The 10,912-nt window shown below is 45.2% G+C and overlaps 1 protein-coding gene across 3 annotated transcripts in view; it reads left to right on the top strand.

Annotated features, from left to right (window-relative positions):
- GMDS (GDP-mannose 4,6-dehydratase) overlaps positions 1–10,912 on the top strand; it is a 479,997-nt gene that overhangs the window by 112,144 nt on the left and 356,941 nt on the right. The window lies entirely within an intron of this gene.

Below are 10,912 nucleotides of genomic sequence, written 5' to 3'. Positions count from 1 at the left end.
TAGCAGAGGCTACATATGCTTGAACTTAATTCTCAGTCCATTTGGTTACATGTGGAAAGACTGGTAACATTGGAAACAGAGTTGGTGGTGAGACTATAGATTTCCTGCCTTGCCCTACTTTCATAGTTTTGGCATGTTTCAATGGGCAAGTTCAAACTACAGCCCAGAAAGTGGAATAATAAATAACTTTTGTTCTATAAATTTGTATCATCATAAGGATTGGCTTAATACACACACCTCTCTGTATTTCCCGACAGCCTTCCAATATCTTTCCTTATCCATCAAACATTCTGCTTCATTTAGAATATCACTTATATTGCCATTAAATTAAAAGTTGTTCTTTTTTCTGGAATGTCTAAAATTCACAACTTCTACCTACAGAGTTCTTGGTGACCTTTTTGTTTCTACTCTCCAGAGGAATGCACCAGGTTCTGAGTCTATTTCATTTTAAGGGAACATTTGTAGAATCTCTTTCTTCCGTGGTCACTGATAGGGGTATCAGTGGTAGAACATCTTCTGTGTTCACTGGGAAGAGGCTGGAACCATGTCTCTACATTTCCTACAACTATAGACTCTCAGTGTCTTAAAAAAAAGGCGTCTAGCCTGAGTCTGCGTCTGGTGTTTGCTCTGCATTTCAAAACACGTTTATTGCCGACAACATGACAGGCGCTAAAACTGTGCCAGGCCCTGCCCAGGTGCCTCCCCCTAGAAGGATGATGATGGAGCCCCCCTCTCTGCTCCCACACTTCAGTGTGAGTGATCCCTTTGTACAAGGACACGGAGAGTGTGTGTGATCTTGGATGAGGGACGATTAATTCTAAAGATGATGGCGGTTTGGAAGAAAGGGCGGTGTCAGGGGAAACTGCAGAAGGGGGGCCGCATTTGAGCTAGAAAGATTGAAGCCATATTCCGCCAGGTGGTCAAAGAAGGGCACTGGGGCTTCCCTGGTGGCGCAGTGGTTGAGAGTCCGCCTGTCGATGCAGGGGACACGGGTTCGTGCCCCGGTCCGGTAGGATCCCACGTGCCGCGGAGCGGCTGGGCCCGTGAGCCATGGCCGCTGAGCCTGCGCGTCCGGAGCCTGTGCTCCGCAACGGGAGAGGCCACAGCAGTGAGAGGCCTGCGTATCGCAAAGAAAAAAAGAAAAAAAGAAGAAGGGCACTGGTTCTGAGAGAGCAGCGCAAGCCGAGGCTGACTGCACGGGGTGCTCAGGTGACTCGGTGAGAAGCACACATGTACCCCGAGAGTGTGGTTTCATCCTCAGACAGTTCTATTTGAGAATCTCTCTCCCTGTAGCTGGTTTTATGTCCATTGTTTCTAGTTTTTTCCTTAGGAATCATGCAAAACAAATCCAATTATTTTGTCACATTTCTCCTCTCTTAATTTGGGAAGGGCGATTATTCCCGCGGGGACACCCCTCCCCCAGCTGGGTCCAGCCTTCCCTCCTGGGGGCCACAGCCCACTTCCTGGAGCCACTCTTCCTGTCAGGGTCAAGGTCCCAGGACTGTCCTGATTCTCATCTGTCCAGCATCTACCATTTGTCTTTATCGTTCCTAAAGTATAATGCTTGGAATTAAATATTCTGTGCTAGGTTTGGCCTGGCTGGTGTGGAAACAAATAAGTCTACGATTTTCTTTGTTCTAGTGACTAAACTTCCAGTTTTCAGACCAAGATTGTGAAGCCTATTTTGCTAACGATATCCAACTGTCCCATTGTCCAGTCATATTAAATGTATTTAAACTGCACTTGTAGCTCATTATGACTTGACATTTATGGAGATCGTGAAAGGGGGGAAAAAAAGCGAAAAAGGAAAACTGAATAGAATTTGAATACCTAGCAATGGAAAAATGTAAGAATTAAGTTCAGTTCCCCTGAGGTGTTTTAATGTGTTTTGGTCAGCGGAACTTGTTAAATGTATGAGGATGTATTTATACAGTTAGTGGTATTTGGGGGTCACCTTTTGATATGTGTTGGTTTCCCATCCATCCAAACATCTGGTGAGGATATTTCAGAGCACATTGGGCTCTCTATCAGCATACTTCAAAAGTAAGCAATTCCAGCTAAACATGACGAAGTCTCCTATACTGTGAACCTAGAAGCAATTTAGTTGGCAACTCACAAGTGGAGAGTAGGGTGAGAACGAAATGAGACAAATCCCCCGGAGGCAGCTCACGTCGTACACCCTAAAGGGATGAATGCTAATATTGTACGTGAGGGTGCTTTTATGAAAGCTCGGAATGTCCAAATGTTTATCGTGGCAGTGCCTTATACTTAAATCACGTAATGAACATAGTGTCATTTTTCCTTTCAGTTCTGTTAGGCTGATAGTTTGAACTAATAAGTGATGAGACCTTGAAACTTCAGCTAACTCCTTCTTTGATACTCTAAAGTATATATTCCACTTTGGTTGTGGAGGAGTTGTTCAAATTATTTTATGCCATTATAAACATTATAGTAAGAGTTCAAATATTTTAAAATATTTGTTTTAATTTGAACTAGTATCAGTATAAATCAAAATGCTATTCCAAAAACTTTTGGGTTTTATGCCACTATAATTAAGATAGAGAAACAAGGATTTTTGATTTTTTTGTTCTAGCTTGTGATTGAAATCCTAGAAAGCAATGTAAAACAGGTCATTTTATAAACTTACGAGTTTTTAAAATCTATTGTTTATTCAGGTTGAATGCTGCATTGAAAATGTAAGAGATGTTTTGATATTTGGGATGTACATTGTTAGGAGTATTTTCTCTCTCTTTATTTGCTGGTGGCTCGCCTAATAAAATAATTTGTTTTTTAGTGGTAAATAATTTTGTTTATAACTATCAAGTGACTATGTTAATCTCCGTTTTGTAAATATTTATTTTTTTTCTGAGTATAGGAATTTATTATACTTGTTTCCTTCTTATTTCCAGGAGATTTTGGACCAGATGTTTTCTTAGTTCACTACAGTACTTTCTGTGTATAGAGATTTGAATTCATTGTTTTGTTCTATATCCAGCGATATGTAGGCTAGACTATTTGGATTAAATCTTCTATTGAAAACAACTAAAAATACAGGATAAAGAATATCTTAAATTTCCTTAAAATAATTGAAGAGTGAACAAGATTGTAAGCAGTTATCAGAAAAGTAGGAGAGGTAAGCCACATGTTCAGGCTGTTTTAATCCTGAGAGCATTTGTCTGTTTGGCCAGCTGGAACTTCAGTTTGACAGTCTTATGTGATGAGACAGAAATCAAAGGGCCTATCGCTAGGCTTAGGATGAATTAGATGGAAATCCTGGTTCCACCTCCAGAGGGTTCCACAGGAAAATTGCGTTGGTCTCAGCAGAGCTGAGTGGAGGGAAACTCCTGAGAAGGTGTAACCCCAAGGAGGCCCTCGAGTGTATTGTCATCCAAAAATCACATCACCTGGGTCGTCCAGAAAACTGCAAGCCCAGGATTTAGTTTTAGGCATTCACAAGTTTTTAGAACCCTTAGGTTTCTGACAGAAGCTAGCAAAATTCCACTCTGGAGGAAGGTCACACAAGTCAGCCTCACAAATGACTTTATGAAGGCAATGAGCAGCACATAGTGGAAAATAACCAGGCACTCAAGGAAAAGAAATTTCTACTGAGACCTTCTTCCTGCATCTTCTCTTCTGTCTGTGCTTTGTACACGCTTCTCCTTTCCCCCTCCTCTTCTCTCTTCCCTGCTGCCCACTCTCCCTTCCTCGTTTCTGCCCTGGCTCAGGGTTCTCACTGGATACCACCCTCTGAGCGTCAGCATTTTGCTCCTGGTGCTGTTGCTCTGGACGGGTTCTTCTTTACCATCTCACAAACAGTCTGTTGTTAGAGCCTTCTAGTTGACTTTAATTTCATTTTTTCTTCCCAAATTCAATAGTAAACCAGGTTCAGGCTAATTAAGGCCCTTTTTGCAATCCTTCAGTAGTTTCTGGATGAAAATTCCATCTGAGTTCCCTGTGGTCTGGCTACAGCTAGACCTTCCTTCCTTCCTTGTATGAAGGTGGCTGAGGTCTTGGGAACTGGGGCCTGGTTGAGAGCCTTTTACTCCCATGGTTCATGGCATCCTAGGCTACTATTCCTCAGACTAACCGAGAAGCTCTTTGTTTTTGTTTTTTTCTTTTTAATATTTATTTATTTATTTGGTTGTACCAGGTCTTAGTTGCGGTAGGTGGGCTCCTTAGTTGCAGCACGTGGGCTTCTTAGTTGCGGCACGCAAACTCTTAGTTGTGGCATGCGTGCGGGATCTAATTCCCTGACCAGGGATTGAACCCAGGCCCCCTGCATTGGGAGCACGGAGTCTTATCCGCTGCGCCGCCAGGGAAGTCCCCTAGAAGCTCTTTGAAGAGAGCATTCTTTTGTTTTGTTTTACCGTTGGCCCTGGCTCCTCATGTAGTGATTTCTGCATACAGTCATCCAATAAACGTTCGCCGAGTGAATCGGTGGCTAAGAGAAAGCAGGTAACGGCTTTGCTGCAAGAAGGCCTGAGCTGTTAGGCAGGGGCAGGTTGGTGGGGGGAGCACTACCCCAACTGGTGCCCTTTGGTTTGCAGGACATTTCCATGTATTATCTGTCCCCCTTTATCTTTATGCAGACCTTATGGTGCAGGCAGGCAGATTCCTGTTGTTGCCATTTTTACAGAAAAGTTAACTTCTAGCCAGACTTGCTTTTTGCAAATGAGTCACTTAGTTCACTTCTGGAAGCATTAACAAAACACTTCCGTGTCCTCCACATTCTGCTCTCGACTGCAGGGTTTTTAACTCCTGAGCCCGCTACTATCACTAATTTAGCCTTGTAACCTTGGCAAGACACTTGGACTTTTTCTTCCATAGCATTTTCATCTGTAAAATTAATACTCCATGTCACAGCACTTCATTATAGCTTCTATTTCTCCTTTTGACCTTTTTAGCCCCCTCTCTTTTCTCCATTCCGGCGTATGAATGGATTCTATTACTTCGCAGACAAGTAAAGCAGGTAAACACTGAATTAGTTGCTACGTCCAAAGTTCCTTTTTCAGCTCTCATGGGGTTAGGAAAAACAAAGACCTTACTTGTGTAAACAAAATATGTCAACAGAGTATATACAGAAATGCCAACAAGAATCCTAGGACACAAAACTTGGGCAACATAGATAATCTACCTTGATTATAGAGACTTCACTCAATCTAAAATTTTGGCAAAAATAACAGCTTCTTTGATGTTGATAATATTTTAGAACAAAGAGTTGAACTGTGATAGGTCTTGGGATCATTAAAAGTTCAAGACGTGGAGCTTGTTTTCTGTTCCAGAGGAGAGGCAGTGCCACTCGGGGAACGCGTGGTTAAGTGCTGATGCGCAGCAGTTAGTGAGCGCCTGCAGTTTCTGGGTACTGAGGATCAGTAATCTGTCCTTCAGTTTGAAAGATGAAATCCTGGGTCTGAATGCAAGTTAATGTCTTCTGTAGGAGACTTTCTTAGTGAGAAGGTTTCCACTAAGGTTAAGTTTGAAGAGAACTCACAGCTACCGAAAGATGATTCATTTCACCAATGTTGCACTAACCTCCTCTCCTGTAGGTAATTATTACTTCTGGTAACTTGTTATAGTTGCAGGGCCAAAGTCCTTCGACTGGAGGAGATCAATCTACAGTTAGGATGATGTGAAGAAGGAAAAAGTGCCTATATTTTTCATACAGAAGAAAGAAATAATTTTAATTTCTATAGATAAAAGTGTAAGCAGGCTGCTCTTGGTTGTTAAATGTGCTTTTGTTCAGGGTGTAATCACAGAGCGCCCCTCCCTTGTCATCCTGATCTGTTCTGTCCGAGCATCCGGGGATCCCGAGACCAGTTCTCTGTGGCTGGCAGGTCTGTGTTGTGTGGGGAACCGTCCCAGACGTGGCCTCGCAGGGGTGGAATAGCCTTTGTGAGGCTGGGGCCCTTAGATCCTCATAAATTACATCTGTGGTCATAATTCTTTAGTATTTTAGCTCAACATTTCAACAGGTTTTTTATGTTAATATTTTATTTGGAGCAATATTGTAATTTTCCAAGTGATTTCTCTTATGGAAACTCCTGAGTCCATGAAGGACACAGACAAATATTTCAGAGCTTTTTTATTGCTCCAGACAGCAGCAAACACATGGCAACAATAACGTCCTAAAAGGAGAACTATTACAGTCAGCCCGAGCGTTCGTCGTCAAAGCCCTTCTTTCATAATCTCGACCACGAAGGGCCTGGAAGTCCCACTGCTGCCTCTTCATCGCGTGATTCTCGGCCAGCATGCGGCCCGGAGGGAAATAAAGCACACTGAACTGATGTGTGCAGGCAGAATACGGTCTATCAACAGCTTTCTCTAAAACGTCTAGTATAGGAAGTGAGAAGTATGCCAGTGCTGGGAGGTGGCCCTCCTCACGGGCTCCTGGAAGGAATTTCCCAGCCCCTGAGGGCTGCAGAGAGCAGCTCTGGGGAGGACCAGCAACCCCGCTTCTCTGGGTTGGTTACTTCTGGAGACCTCAGTGGAGACGCTGCCCTGCCCCTGTGCTTTGGAAGGTCTGCATCTTAGTCAAGTGTCTCTATTGTGTCAGAGTGACGGGAACCGAGTTACGTGGGGCACGATTTTCTTTGTGCAAGACTAGGTGCTTCTTTGAACTGTGTTGCTTCTAGTAGAGGGATGAAAAGAGCAAAGGGAAGCCGGGTTGCTTTTTATAGATTCTGCCCCCCAGGCAGGAAGGCCAGTGCTCAGACAGAAAGAGCTACTGCCTCAAGACACAGACTCGGTGGGTGGACCCTCTGACCCCGGTGGTTCTAGGCTCTGCCAGCGGGGTGGCCTCCGGCTGTCAACTCAGCAAGAAGAGAAGCCTGCCTTTGGGACAGGATGTGTTTTCAGCCGGTGTATCTACCACACCCCGCTAGGTAGGGCAGATCCTGGATTTGAGTGTTTGTGTAGATGTCTAAGGTTCATGGTAGACTTTGTTCCTCTGATGAGATTGACCTGGGAAAAAGTGAGAGAGGTTAGAAGTAAGAGCATACGACTGCTGAGGATGTAGGCGCGGAGGCATCATAATCTCATCTTGAATTAGGAACATCATCCTTCAGTTATTTACTTGATTTGGTGAGAAAACAAGCTTGATTGACTCGTGAGGCTAAAGAGCTCTACAGTGAAGGAAAAGAAAAGTGAGAGAAAAATGAAAATAGCGTGACCCCTGTTACAGATATCTGGGGGGATGGGTAGAAGGGAAAGTGAGGAAGATGCGGATATGGGAGTGGGACTGCAGTTGTCTAAGGCAAGAAAAACAGATTTTGCTTTCTTTAAGGAAGAGAGAATATATTGTTGGTAAGTCTAAGGGTCCTCTGACAGTGGTTAAACATTGTAGAAGAGGCAGACTTTTCTAAGTGCGAACATGTTAGTTTGGGATATTTCCTAGGCTTTCTCTGCTTGCCTGGAAAAACTGGTAAAACCTTGAAAAATGATAGGGTTGCTAGATTTTGTACTGACTCCTGAATTTGGTTATGGTTTTACGTGACTAATTGCAAGGCTGGTTCTTTCGCTTCAGTCGCACTAGAAAGTCTCTGATGAAGGGGATAGCCACTCTGGTTTGCTCAATCTGTATGTAAACCAACACTCTTGCTTCTGGAAAGCTGAATTCACGAATTTTATTTGGATTATTTTATTATAGCTACTTGCTGTGAAATGAAGGGTAATTGACTAATCTAGGGTCTGGTAGCAATTTTAGAGATTGGAAAATTGGGTCTCCATCTGCCGCTTGAACAAATAAGCAGCTTCTCCAGTGTTCGACCACCAGTTCATTCCCAACAGTTTATGTACAGGGCTGCCCCTGGTTCACTGGTTTATTATGGTCTATGTGATTTAGGAAACCTTTTCCCTCCCTCAAACCTTCCAGACCCAGAAATGCGGGGACCTCTATGTCACCGGTAGAGGTACTTGGAAATACGTAGGTTTGTGTGGAAAGTACCCACAAGGATGAAGGGAGAGGTTGCGGTTATGTGATCGAGAGTAACTTTTATCATACGGCCTGAGACTTTAGTCAGGAAAAGTAGGTTGCCTGCGTTTACCTAAAATAGAGAGTCTAGCAGAGTATTTCACATCCAGAGGGCATTTGATAAAGTATTTCTTAATTTGGTTTCCTCTACCCAGAACTGTCCTCGAGACATATAATTTAGAGTAACTGACTTATGATTTATCGAATCTTGAGTACTGTTTATTTTAGCATTAGTTGTTTCTCTCTCTTCAAGTTGAAATAATTTCTGTTAATGTGGGACATGAGAATGCCTGCCCCCCAAGTAACTGGAATGTTTTGGTAAAAATAGACCTCCACGAGGGTATATCTGTCAGGAATCACTAGCAGATGATAAATGCATGATAATTTTAAAATTACTTGATGATGGGCTTGCCCGGTAGACTATGGTCCCGTTTAAGAATACTCAAGAGCTCGAAGTCGGATGAGAAAGTGGAGACCTTGCTGTCAGTCAAGGCAAACATGCTTTCTGAGCATCAGTGGGACCTTCAGCCCCGGCTCCCTCAAAGTAACCACAGTGTCAGAGAGGTGGCCGGCTCATCCTGTGAAGTGACATTTCACATTGAGTATTTCTGATTTGCTCTTACTTCCTAAACAGTTGTTATGCCCATTTAATTTAATTTTATAACCCATTAGAGTAACTCAAGATGTCCTATGGTTTTTGTGTTTTCTTAGGGCTGTCACAAATACTTACAGAGTTAGAGATTATCTAATAGTGCTTTGATTGTTATTGCTGATTATTTAATGAGAACACGGCTTTGGGGCAGTTAGCTTAGATGTCCTGGGAGGTTTTCTGTTGGCTTGGTGATCTGGACCCATCTACGCTCAGGCTGTGTGATGGGAAAGTAAAGAGGTGTGACCGAGGAGGACGTTAGCGCTCGTCAAGTGCCTGGCATTGTGTGGGATCTGCCCGTGTTAAATGTGTCTCGTCTCGTATGGATTCAAAACCAGTGTCTGGTTTCTAACCGCTGTGTGATTTTACCCTTAGAGCCCAGATTTGCCAAGTCATTTGGAAAAATTGTTTCAATGGTTTTTGCTCAGTTCTCTGAAAACTTTGTGAATGCCTGCATTTTGTGTTTTAGACAGATGCTGGTTTTTTATGAGGCTTGAAGAATTACAGAAAATGGAGATGTTTTTTAAAAAGGACATCTTGGGACTTCCCTGGTGGTGCAGTGGTTAAGACTCTGCGCTCCCAATGCAGGGGGCCTGGGTTCGATCCCTGGTCAGAGAACTAGATCCCACATGCATGCCGCAACTAAGAGTTCATATGTCACAACTAAAGAGCCGGTGAGCTGCAACTAAGGAGCACACCTGCTGCAACTAAGACCCGGTGCGTAAATAAATTAATTAATTTAAAAAAATAAAGTAAAATAAAAAAGACATCTTATGTAGAACAGTTAGGGTTGAGTACTTGCCAGTAATGGGCTGTGTAGTTGTGGGTAAGTCTTTTAACCATTTGAGACTCAATTTTATTATCTGTCAAATAAGGCTATTACGTTAGATCAATGTTTTCAAACTTTCTGCCCACTGGAACCCAGAGTAAGAAATACGTCTGTAAAGAATTCTACTGCACACGTGTTGAGTGTGCACGCATATGTGTGTTGAAAACAGACGTGACGCAGAGCGACACACGTCCTCGCAAGGTGCAGTGTGTCCTTCTCTGTGTGTTTTACATTAACTCCATGACCCCCCGCCGCCACTTCCAGTTTGGAAAACACTGGATGAGACGCTCTTAGCCCTACCAATTTCATGGTTGAAAACTGAACTTTAGGAATCAGTTTTACAACTTTTGACCAAAAATGTGAGCGGGTTTTTGGCACTGACAAGCGGTCACCTCGCCACAGCGTGGGGGGACGGACGTGGTAGGGACTCCGTGCCTTGGACTGTGTGAGCAGCTCTGGCCCTCGTCGGGCCAGGTGGCCAGGCACCCACCGCGCCTGTAGCCGCGCCCGCTGCTGGCGCTGCCACCGGCCCATCGCCGTCAGAACTCTGGACTCCAGATTCCAGTAGCAGATTGGCCAGACAAGAGAAGAGGCTGTGGCCTCGCCTCTCGCGCTGCCTCGCCTTCCCGGATGGTGGGGCGCATTGAGGGAGGGGCGGGTGAAGGAAACTTACGGCAAATGCTTTGGGTTTGAGCAGTGGGTCCTTTGAAAGCGTGCGTCTGTGTGCGACGGGTGTGCGCCACGGAGCGAATACGGATTGCACTGTGTGTCTTTGGCTCTTACTTCTTGTCTCCCTTTTGAATGTCACACTGTGCGTGTCATTATTTTCGTAGGTGGGGTGAACAGCAGAAATAGTTGTCAATCATGTTAGAAAGTGAGGCGGTTTCCCCGTGTGGCTAAACCCCCTGAAATTTGTGGCACTGGGGAGCGGGGGCTGGACGTGGGGTCGTGGTTGCTCCCTGTTCTGCTCGCGTGTCCTCCTGGCCGCCGGGCCCTTTGGGGCTGGGCTGTGACTCAGGGCCCACCTTGCGAATATCCCCCTCCTGCAGGGGAGGAGCACGTCTATCCTGGCGTTCCAGAACCCCGTGAGGGCAGATGGGAATGCGGGCACCGCCCTGCCCTGCGTGTCCGTGGCGGATACCCTAGAGAAGACGAGAGGCTCCAGTGCAAACCCGCGCCCTTCCGAGACCCACGTGAGCCAGTGGGGCGGCATCATGGCTGCGTGGAGCCGGGGCCGCCTGTGCACTGTGCTTCCTCTTATCCGTAAAAGGCAGATGCTAGCGTTTTGTCGCTCGAGGGCGGCCGGGGTCGGAGGAGTGAGCCCAGAACTGGTTGGTAGATCCAAAGGCTTAGGTGAGGAGAGGACTGAAGGCTGGGACGGCCCAGGGCAGGAGGACGTGGGCAGACAGGCCTGCGGCGGCTCTCTGTCTGCCCTTCGCCGGGTCTGGGCATCCAGGGCAGGGGC

This window comes from Tursiops truncatus, chromosome 10 (assembly GCF_011762595.2).
Source record: "Tursiops truncatus isolate mTurTru1 chromosome 10, mTurTru1.mat.Y, whole genome shotgun sequence".
Lineage (NCBI taxonomy): Eukaryota > Metazoa > Chordata > Mammalia > Artiodactyla > Delphinidae > Tursiops > Tursiops truncatus.
The sequence above is the reverse complement of the archived record's forward strand: the minus strand, read 5'-3'. Positions and strand labels throughout refer to the sequence as shown.